This window comes from Chenopodium album, chromosome 5 (assembly GCF_948465745.1).
Source record: "Chenopodium album chromosome 5, dcCheAlbu1.1, whole genome shotgun sequence".
In the NCBI taxonomy this organism is placed as follows: domain Eukaryota; kingdom Viridiplantae; phylum Streptophyta; class Magnoliopsida; order Caryophyllales; family Amaranthaceae; genus Chenopodium; species Chenopodium album.
In genome coordinates this window covers 72,018,117-72,029,431 of record NC_137838.1, presented here as the reverse complement: position 1 = coordinate 72,029,431, position 11,315 = coordinate 72,018,117, and positions in this window count along the sequence as shown.

Genomic DNA, 11,315 nt, shown 5'->3' with positions numbered 1-11,315 from the left:
TTGGAGGGCTAGTCGTACGGGATAGTGCCGACACCGTTAACGCTTTGTTGATTAAATTGCGGTTTGCTACTAATAATATATTAATTGGCGTACCGGCTTAACATCCATAACGACCCTTTTCTCGGCCACGTGGAAAGCTGCTTTAGACCACGTAGGCACCTGCTGCCTACAAGGTTGGTCTGCTATCTATGCTTATAGGTGGCACCAGCTTGGTTATCTTCCTATATATACCCAAGCATATTTTCATTATAAGGTACAACCTTTCTCTTTAAAAATACTTTCTCTCTCTTCATTCTTTCTTCTCATTATATTACTAACTTTAGCATCAGAGCGGTTATCCCCGGGTAATCCCCCGGTTAGCTAATTTGTGCTGACTGTGTAGGTGCTTAATTGGATGGTAAACCTTTTAATAGGCTAAAGTCGTATCACCTAATCAAAAGTATTACCTAAATCCTCTAACTAAAGTAGATAGGGAAGTAGGGTCGATTCCTATTCCTAATTAATTAAAGCAATCTAAATTATTAAGTAACCAATTATTAAAATCGAATGGGAACTAAACTACTAAGATTAAAGGTAGAGAGAGATCAATGAATAAAAGACCTAGGGCATAGGTTCACCAATAAATAATATTCCAGGGAAAAACACAATAATCAATCATCAATGCATAAATGAATCATATTATGAAGGGCTTTCACTACGTATTACAATCACATAATTAATCTATCGGTATTAAATCTCATCTCTCGAATCTCGACTTAACCATTTATGAATTAACCTGCCTATTGAAACTAGGCCTAAACATTAATTCTCATCTCTCAAATCTCGAATCAATATTGCTAAACTCAAACATAATACACCTGCGCAAGTCTAGTTGCATAGCATCAAATCAATCAACAGGATAATTAAGCATTGACAATCAACAATAATAAATTACCCCTTCATACTATTTATAGATCTCCGTAAACCTTAGAAAGAAAACTACTCACACATAATTAAATCTAAACTAATCAAAGCAAATAAAAACAAGACATGATGAAATAAAGAAATTAAATTACTGGAAATAATAGAGAAGAAATCGTTACCAAAGTTAAAGGAAATAATGGACTGAATTAAGAATAAAGTGTAGAGTTGTAGAGAGAGAAAACAATGAGGGAGTTCTAATCTAAAAACTAAGTAGAAAAGAAAGCTAAAATAAAGGAGATCCAAAACTTGCTTAACAAAAAAGCGTATTTATATTAACTCCAAAATCCTAAACTTAAACAAACTAATACGACGCTTAATTCTCTTCTAGAAACATACGCCCGGTTGGGCGCGCCTTTTCTTCATCAAGTCTTCTCTCGCGCCCGGTCGGGCGTGAGATTGGGCGAAGAGGGCTTCTCTTCTTCTTCCGCCCCGCCCGGCCGGACGCGCCTTCGGGCGGAGCCTCTTGAGCCGGGCAAGGCCACTTGGGCTATCTTGGACTTCTGATTGGGCTATTACATCGGCCCAAACTCGTAATCGCTTCATAAAATCCCGGGAAAATGCTCCAAATGTGCAATTCCCTACAAAACTCAACCAAAACTACGAAAATACTAGAAAACACAAATTAGTAATAAAAGTGGCTCTAAGAGCCAAAACACTACCAATTATGACCAAGGGACGGGGTAAAATACTATATAAAATAGATATATCACCTCTACCAACCCTCAAGGACTTACGGAACCGGAGCTCATCCGGAACAAATACAATTCTAAAAAATAAGACCTAAGTGTTTTAGTTTAACCGCCGTATATGCTAGCCAGGGAGTAGGGAATTTATCTCGCGACTTTTAAATCACAACCTACTACATATACTTGGCCACTTAGGAGTAGGATTCTCTTACCTCTCTCCTTAACTCTCAAGCGGTGACTCGCGTAAATAACCTGACTAACTTATGAGAGATATTGATTTAATATGAACCTTCTTCTTACTAACATAAAAGGAAAATTATATAAGAATAATTTAACCTTTGTCCCATTATCCCAAAATGCAACAACGTAACTTTCAAATCTGCTGCCCAAATGCCAAAGTTTGTATTTCTCTCTCTCTTGGTAAACCCAAATGACTTGTTAGTTATGACCTGAACAACAAGTCCTTTTTTTCCTTAATTATCTTTTTTAAATTTACCAACAAAAAAAAATTAAAAAAACACCCCACCCCATTGCCACCCCCTCCTTTTCCCCCACCCACGGCAACCCAAGCCTTCCTTTCTGCTGCCCTCGACACCACCCCTCCCCTTTTCCTCTAATAAGAAACGACCCCTTCCTCTTCCCCCACCTCAAATCGACCCCTTCCCCATTCCCCCACCCAAAAATGCCACCTCTAGCCTATCCCAAAAACCATAAAATTGGTTTAAGGGTTTCATTTTTACCCGTCCAGGGTGGTTTAGAGAAAGTGGCTTAAGGTTCGAGGCAACGATTTTTGGTGGGTAAGAGGAGAAGGGTCATTTCCTGGTATGGGGGAAGGGAAGGGGTCACGTCCGATAGAGGGAAAAGGTGGTGTCGGGGTAAGGGCAACGGAAATGGGAAAAAGGATGGGGTGGTGTAATACCACGTATTTTTAATGTATTTTATATATTATTTATTTATTATAAAATATATTTTGAGTCAAACTATTTTAATTATTGGATTATAAATAAAACAAATATTAATATTTTGGGTTAAAAAGTATTCAATCCGAATATAGTCCATCTTCATAATAAATTCAATCATTCTATTTTTAAATTTGGGCTACTTATTCTATTATTCAAGTCCACAATTTTTATAAAGCTCAAACCTACCCTAAACAACCCTACACTATAAATACTCCTTCAATCCCTAAAATTTTCCCACACAAGATGAAGGAGTTATGTCTTCGATAAGTGCAATTACTAGATATATCAAGGATCACTATTATGGAGATAATAAGTTCGTTCTCTTGGGGCGTCATCATCTGTTGCTAGACTATGAGAGATGATCTTTGGGCTAGTAAAATAGCCTAAAGCCCGCTAGAATGGATCCTATGAGGTCACACACAAAGGTATTGGGTTAAGCAAGTAAGAGGCCCATTATTGGGCCTTGTGAGTATTTAACTAATCATGAATAGGATTGGGCTAGCGTAGTTTGATTGGGATTAGGAATTGGGTTTGGTCATGGACTCTTATTTATGGATATGATCTATAAATAAGATCTGTGCCTAGGGTTGCAGATAGAAGAGTCACAATCAACTTACAGTGAATTGTGAATCAAGGCAACCAAAGTCCCAATTCCCTCATCTCTCTCTCTCTCACGGCACCCCTCTCCCCCCCCCCTTGGACTTGCGGCCGACCACCCCTGGTGGTGTTCGCGGTGGTTCGTGGTGGTTCGTGACTAGTTCGTTGCTCATACCTCTCCGTAGAAGGTCGATTGAAGAGTTCGATCGCGACTAACTAGCATTAGTGGAGGTCTTAACCTGTGCCTGTGGACCAAGTAGAGGAATCAAGCTTGAGGTTCTTTGTCTCCCTTGTTCTTGCTCGATTGCTAGTGGAATCACGCTTCAAAGGTATAATTCTTACTCTTTATGTGTTATGCATGAGATCCTTGGTTAGGTGCTATATGAATAAGATTCATGATTATTTCCGCTGCGTAGTACCTATAATCCCCTACAGTGGACAGTGGTATCAGTTAGCCTCTTGCAATTACATATATTGAGTATTAAACCTTTGTTAATCCACAATTTTAATTCAATTAGGAGGGAGAATAATTTAATTATGGGTCAATTATTATATTAAATGTGATTTAACAATATAGAATCATTAAAGTTGTTTAATTTGCTCCATATTAGCCCTAATTTGATTCGAAAATTGCCCTATGAAGTTCAAAAAATTCGAACCCCCCCCCCCCCCCCCTTAATATTTCGAAATTTTCGAAATCATTAACCCTAATTTGTGAAATTTGTGTTTTTGATTTTGATTTAATTCGAAAGTTTTATGTTTAAAGAATTTAATCTAATTGATTTCATGATAAATTATGAATTTTTCATGATCAACCTATTTAATTTAAAAGTTAAATTGAATTGGGATTAAATTCATGAAGAACCCTAATTTTAAAATTGAATATGATTTAATTTTAAAATTGGATAGACCACACTAATTTTAATTTTAATAAAATTGTTTTGTTTTAAATTAAAAATCAAATCAAAAAAAAAAAATAAAGGGAATTGAGGTGCGGCAGCCGCGGCTGGGTGGCGCGGCCACGGCGACTGCCGCATCGGTGGTGGTCCAGGAGGGAGGGCGGCTGGGACGGGTCAGTCAAAGGGGCAGCGCAGCAGTGCACCACCCCGATAGGTGTGCTGCTGCTGCTGCTGTCCGGGCGTTGCTGCAGGGGCAGCGCACACCGCAAGGTGTGCGGCCACCGTGGCCAGCTTTGGCTGGCCACACCACGGTGGCTGACGCGGGTTTTCAAAATAAAAAAAAAATTATTTTATTTTATTTTATTTTGGATAAAATCAGTTTTCAAAATTAAAATTAAAAGATAAGTTTTGATTTTGAAAAGATAATTAACAAAATTAAAGTTGTTAATTTTGTTAAGATAGGATAATTATGGAGCAAAAGATTCTATTTGGATAATAATTGATTAAATAATATGATTATCCCATAATTATTTTAGGATATTAATTGATTTAAAATATGTGATTGGCAAGTAATTAGGATAGAATCTCCTAAAAGTTAGGATAATCATGGAAGATAAATATGATTTATCTTCCATAATTAAAATAAGATTTGATTCTATCTCATACCTAAATTAAAATATATGATATTTTATAATTGGTCATGAATAATATATGATATTATCTAATTACAGTAATTAATTAATTAATTAAAATATGAGATATTTTAGGAGCCATGTTTCCTTTACTGTGAACATTCGATGTTGTAGTTTAGGAAAGCATGATGAGTGATTTATTATATGGCATTTTATAATATATGATGTTATATATTGCTATATAGACTAGTATGACCCATAGATTCTAAATACAATCTGCGCATCGTTTTGTATTTTTGTAATCTAAATACGGTCTGCGTACCGTTAAGTATTTTTGTAATTTATTTTATTTTATTTAAGTAGTAGATAGAATAGAATAGAATTACAGGTTGCAGTTAATCCAAGAATCCATGGAGTGGAGGCCCAAAGGAGCAAGATGGATGAGATCCATGAAGGTTCAAGTGGGAGCTTTTGCTTTATTAGTTTTTCTTAGGATTAAGGGGCCATACTATGCCATGTTTTATTTATGCATTAGTAGATTATGCATGTTAGATCTTATTATGTTGTTTGATGATGCGCTAGAGTTCACTAAATAATCACAACATAATAAATCTAGGTCCCAGCAATATTGAGGTAGCTTTTCCAATCAAAAACCCGATGAAACCTTTGATATTTATGATGGGTCATGCCAAAGCAAGGTGTCATATTATATCTTAGGGGAGTGGGGGTAAAACAAATTTTACACTTTTGATTGGTTATACTCAACAAGGTTACCTAAAGAGTTTAGAACCTTGAAGCTAAGGGTAATAATTAAACATGTGATGGTTAATTATTCAACCAAGAATTACAAAGAGTTGTAATCAGTAAAGAGTTTACTCACCTTGAAAATGTAATAGTTGATGGTAGGGCCAAATTCCGGTCAATTATTGCACAAATAAAGGATCTTGGAATCATTCTATTCAATAGGGATCAATTAAATATTGAATTAATGTTTTAAAGTTACCAGTATTATAATCGCTTATGGTACTTTAAAAGTTTATTAAACATAATTATTGAACTTTGCCTCGTTTGTTTTTGTTTGTAGATGAATAACTTATACGACAACACAATTTTACCAATGAAACTTAACTTAAGGCTGAATCTCATAAACTTCAGGGAATGGGAAAAGGAGTTAAGAAATGTTCTCACAAGCCATGGGCTTGAATCTTGTTTATACATTCCTGTTGAGAGAAAATACACAAAAAGGTATGGAGCTGAAAGGCATGCTGAAGTTGTTTCAGCTGCAGAGAAAATCAGAGAGCTCATTTTAGAATCTATTCCAACTTGTTGGAAAAGAAGATTCAGGAACTATGAGCTAACCATATTGTACAAATGTCTTCGTGCTATCTGTCGAGGTGGCATAGGAGCACTAGGCAGTGGAGGCATAAATGATCAAAATGTAAGAGAGGTCGTTAACTCGATCCCTCAGATTTACTATTCCTGGACTGACAGTGTAAGGTATGAGGCTTACAATGTCCATTGTAAAATAATGGCTAAAAGACTCATGCCTGGTCAGTCAGTAAGGGCCCATGTAAGGGAATTGATTGAAATGTTCAATCAAATGGATGTCCTTGGGAAACCGATCGATGATGACTCTGCTCATGATATTATTTTGTTCTCACTCCATGATGGTTTTGACATTGTCAAGCTCACTCATAATGATGAGGGATCTTCGGTGACATTGATCAATCTGTTGCTTAACCATGCTGAGGAGTTCCTGAAGAGGAGAGGAAGCGAATGCTTCTTTTGCGGTAGTTGGCCATGCCATACACCAGGGTGTCCCCACTATACACCAGTGAAAACTGAAGGTAAAGAGTTACTTGATGTTTTCGTTGTAGAAATTAATCTTACTTCATCTTCCACTTGGGTATTTGATACCGGATGTGGTGCTCACATCGTTAATATAACGTGCAGGGCTTGAAAGAAAGTAAGAAGTTGGCAAAAGGGGAAGTAACGCTTCGAGTAGAAAATGGAGCAAAAGTTGCTGCACTTGCTATTGGAAGCTATCATTTGAGACTTCCCTCTGGACTTATTTTGGTGCTTAATAACTGTTATTATGTACCAACAATAACTAAAAACATTATTTCAGTTCCTGTTTTAGATTCTGAAGGATTTTCATTTGAAATAAGAGACAAGTGTTGTTTTATTTCGAAAGAAAATATGTTGTATGCCAACGCCAAATTAATTAATGGTTTGTATGTATTAGAATATACAACCCATGTCTACAATATTGATCAAAAAAGGCAGAAAACAGATGGTTCGAACCCAACTTACCTATGGCATTGTAGGCTTGGTCACATAAACCAAAAGCGCATCCAGAAATTACATAAGGATGGACTTCTTTCTTCGTTTGATTATGAATCATTTGAAAATTGTGAGTCATGCTTGCTTGGGAAAATGACTAAGTCACCCTTCACGGGTATAGGTGAAAGAGCTAGTGATCTTTTGGGACTCATACATACGGATGTGTGTGGACCAATGAGTTCAAAAGCAAGGGGTGGGTTTAACTACTTTATTACTTTTACTGATGATTTAAGTAGATATGGTTATGTCTACTTAATGAAGAACAAATCGGAATCCTTTGAAAAGTTCAAAGAATTCCAGAATGAGGTACAAAACCAACTTGGGAAGACGATTAAAGCATTACGATCAGATCGTGGTGGTGAATATTTAACCCAAGAATTTGATGAACATCTGATTAATTGTGGAATAATTTCACAATTAACTCCTCCAGGAACGCCACAGTTGAATGGTGTGTCAGAAAGGAGGAACAGGACTTTACTTGATATGGTGAGGTCCATGATGAGCTTTATTGATCTTCACATATCATTTTGGGGATATGCATTAGAAACAGCTACCAGAGTACTAAACAGAAGCCCGTCCAAAGCAGTTGAGAAGACACCATATGAGATATGGACTGGAAAAGTTCCAAAGTTGTCTTATCTCAAGATTTGGGGTTGTGAAACCTATGTAAAACGTTTACAAGGTGATAAACTACAACCTAAATCAGACAAGTGTTTCTTTGTGGGATATCCAAAAGAAATAAAAGGGTATTACTTCTATAATCGCGAAGATAACAAAGTGTTTGTTGCTCGCGATGGTGTCTTTCTAGAAAAGGAATTCCTGTCTAGAAAGCCAAGTGGGAGTAAAGTGATTCTCGAAGAAATTCGAGACGAGCAACAAATGGATGTGGATAACACCACATCAGAGGCGAGGGCGTATGAATCGATTAATCATGCGTCGGAGCAAGCTAATTCGACTATCAAGACTCCTATCGTCCCACTTGAACCTAGTTCTTGCGAAAAACTTCAAAGAGTTGGAGAGAATATTTCTATTGTTGCTCCTACCCCTCGTAGGTCTACCAGAATCAGAAACAAACAGTTTGTTGAGGTTCTGATAACTGAGGATTCTGAAATCTTCTTACTGGAGAATGAAGAACCTACTACCTACAAGCAAGATTTGGCGAGCCCCAACTCAGATAAATGGCTTGAGGCCATGAAGTCCGAAATGGAATCAATGTCTGAAAATGAAGTGTGGACCCTAGTTGACTTGCCTGATGGGGTAAAACCTATTGGTTGCAAATGGGTTTACAAAATTAAAACAGACAAGGATGGAAATGTCTACATCCATAAAGCAAGACTGGTTGCGAAAGGATACAGACAAATTCATGGTATTGACTATAATGAGACCTTTTCCCCAGTAGCCATGCTTAAGTCCATTCAGATACTTCTAGCGATTGCTGCATTTTTCGATTACGAAATTTGGCAGATGGATGTCAAAACCGCCTTCTTGAATGGGTTCTTGACAGAGGAAGTGTATATGACACAACCTAAGGGTTTTGAGGATCTAGAAAATCCTAGTAAGGTATGCAAACTTCAGAAATCCATTTATGGATTGAAGCAAGCATCCAGGAGTTGGAATCTTCGTTTTGATGAAGCAATCAAACAGTTTGATTTTCTCAAAAGTGAAGAGGAACCTTGTGTATACAAGAAGTCTAGTGGGAACAGCATAGTTTTCCTATTCTTGTATGTAGATGACATACTACTCATGGGAAATGACATACCAATGCTTGAGTCAGTCAAGGAATGGTTGAAGAGTTGTTTTTCCATGAAGGACTTAGGTAACGCCGAGTACATTTTGGGAATCAAGATCCATCGAGACAGGTCTCGAAGGATGATTGGACTAAGTCAAGAGACTTATATTGATAAGATTCTTGACAGGTTTGAGATGACAAACTCCAAGAGAGGATTTCTCCCCATGTCTCATGGCATTACGCTCAGTAAATCTCAATGTCCGGTTATGCCGGATGAGATGAGACGTATGGCTATCACTCCTTATGCTTCTGCAATAGGATCGATAATGTATGCCATGATTTGTACGAGGCCGGATGTTGCATTTGCTCTGAGCATGTGTAGCAGGTTTCAGGCAAATCCAGGTGATGCACACTGGACAGCTGCCAAGAACATCCTTAAGTACTTGAGAAGGACGAAAGGAATGTTTCTAGTTTATGGTGGCGAAGATGAGTTGGTTGTCAAAGGTTATACGGATGCGAGTTTCCAAACGGACAGGGATGACTTTAGATCACAGTCTGGGTACATTTTCTGTCTGAATGGAGGAGCAGTGAGCTGGAAGAGTTCGAAGCAAAGCATTGTCGCAGACTCTACAACAGAATCAGAATATTTGGCTGCGGTTGAGGCAACCAAAGAAGCAGTTTGGATAAAGAAGTTCCTAACTGAGCTGGATATCGTACCAAGTGCTCAAAATGGAATTGAATTGTATTGTGACAACAATGGCACCATTGCTCAATCAAAGGAGCCAAGGTCACATTTCAAATCCAAACATGTTGAGAGGAAGTATCACCTCATTCGAGAAATCGTTAACAGAGGAGATGTGAAGATGTGCAAAGTTCATACGGATGAGAATATCGCTAATCCTCTTACCAAACCCCTTCCACTACCTAAGCATGAGAAACATGCTAGTGAAGCTGGATTGAAGCAAATGATGTAATTAGAAGTTGTATTTATTTTTGGAGAAAAATAAGTTACATATGTAATACACTCATTTGCAGAATTATGTTTAATCAGAAATTTTATTATTTCTCTTATTTAATGATGGTTTTCAAAATTAAATAAAATGTCCAAAATAATTATAGATTGATGGGCTCATCAGGTTGATGACCTAGTGAATGAAACCCCACAGGTGAACAAAATCCATGTATTATTTAAGTTCCTAGTTTAGAATCATTAAATTGGACATAAATGATTTCTAATAATGGACTAGCATGTAAGATTGATTAGTGAGGCTCGGTCAATCACATGGATATGCATGAATAATGCATGATCGAACTATAGACCTACTTTGAAGTTCAAGTATAGAACTTTCGGATATATAAGTGGATTCCTTTGACATGAGTGGAACATTGATTTCACTCAATGGATGTTATGGTTGTGGTACACTCAAACGTCTGCCCGTAACTGGAGATTATAAAGGGTGTTTCCGAGTTAATTCTGAAATTGAGTGGGAGCTTTGGTTGCCACAAGATTGGATTGAGTCTACCTATTTAATTAGGAATGTGTCTTGGCCCCTTGAAGAGGGAGAATTCAGAAAATGCATGGCCGTGCTCAAATGGATTACACAGTAATCATTTGTTTTGTAATTCTCACTCAGTTTTCAAGAAAAGATTTGTGGACTAATATGATCACGACATGAGATGCAATCATATTATCAAATCGGCACACATTGACTTAAGGAATTTGAATATTGCGCACTTGTCTCAGACAAGTGGGAGATTGAAGGAGTTATGTCTTCGATAAGTGCAATTACTAGATATATCAAGGATCACTATTATGGAGATAATAAGTTCGTTCTCTTGGGGCGTCATCATCTGTTGCTAGACTATGAGAGATGATCTTTGGGCTAGTAAAATAGCCTAAAGCCCGCTAGAATGGATCCTATGAGGTCACACACAAAGGTATTAGGTTAAGCAAGTAAGAGGCCCATTATTGGGCCTTATGAGTATTTAACTAATCATGAATAGGATTGGGCTAGTGTAGTTTGATTGGGATTAGGAATTGGGTTTGGTCATGGACTCTTATTTATGGATATGATCTATAAATAAGATTTGTGCCTAGGGTTGCAGATAGAAGAGTCACAATCAACTTACAGTGAAGTGTGAATCAAGGCAACCAAAATCCCAATTCCCTCATCTCTCTCTCTCTCACGGCACCCCTCTCCCCCCCCTGGACTTGCGGCCGACCACCCCTGGTGGTGTTCACGGTGGTTCGTGACTAGTTCGTTGCTCATACCTCTCCGTAGAAGGTCGATTGAAGAGTTCGATCGCGACTAACTAGCATTAGTGGAGGTCTTAACCTGTGCCTGTGGATCAAGTAGAGGAATCACGTTTGAGGTTCTTTGTCTCCCTTGTTCTTGCTCGATTGCTAGTGGAATCACGCTTCAAAGGTATAATTCTTACTCTTTATGTGTTATGCATGAGATCCTTGGTTAGGTGCTATATGAATATGATTCATGATTATTTCC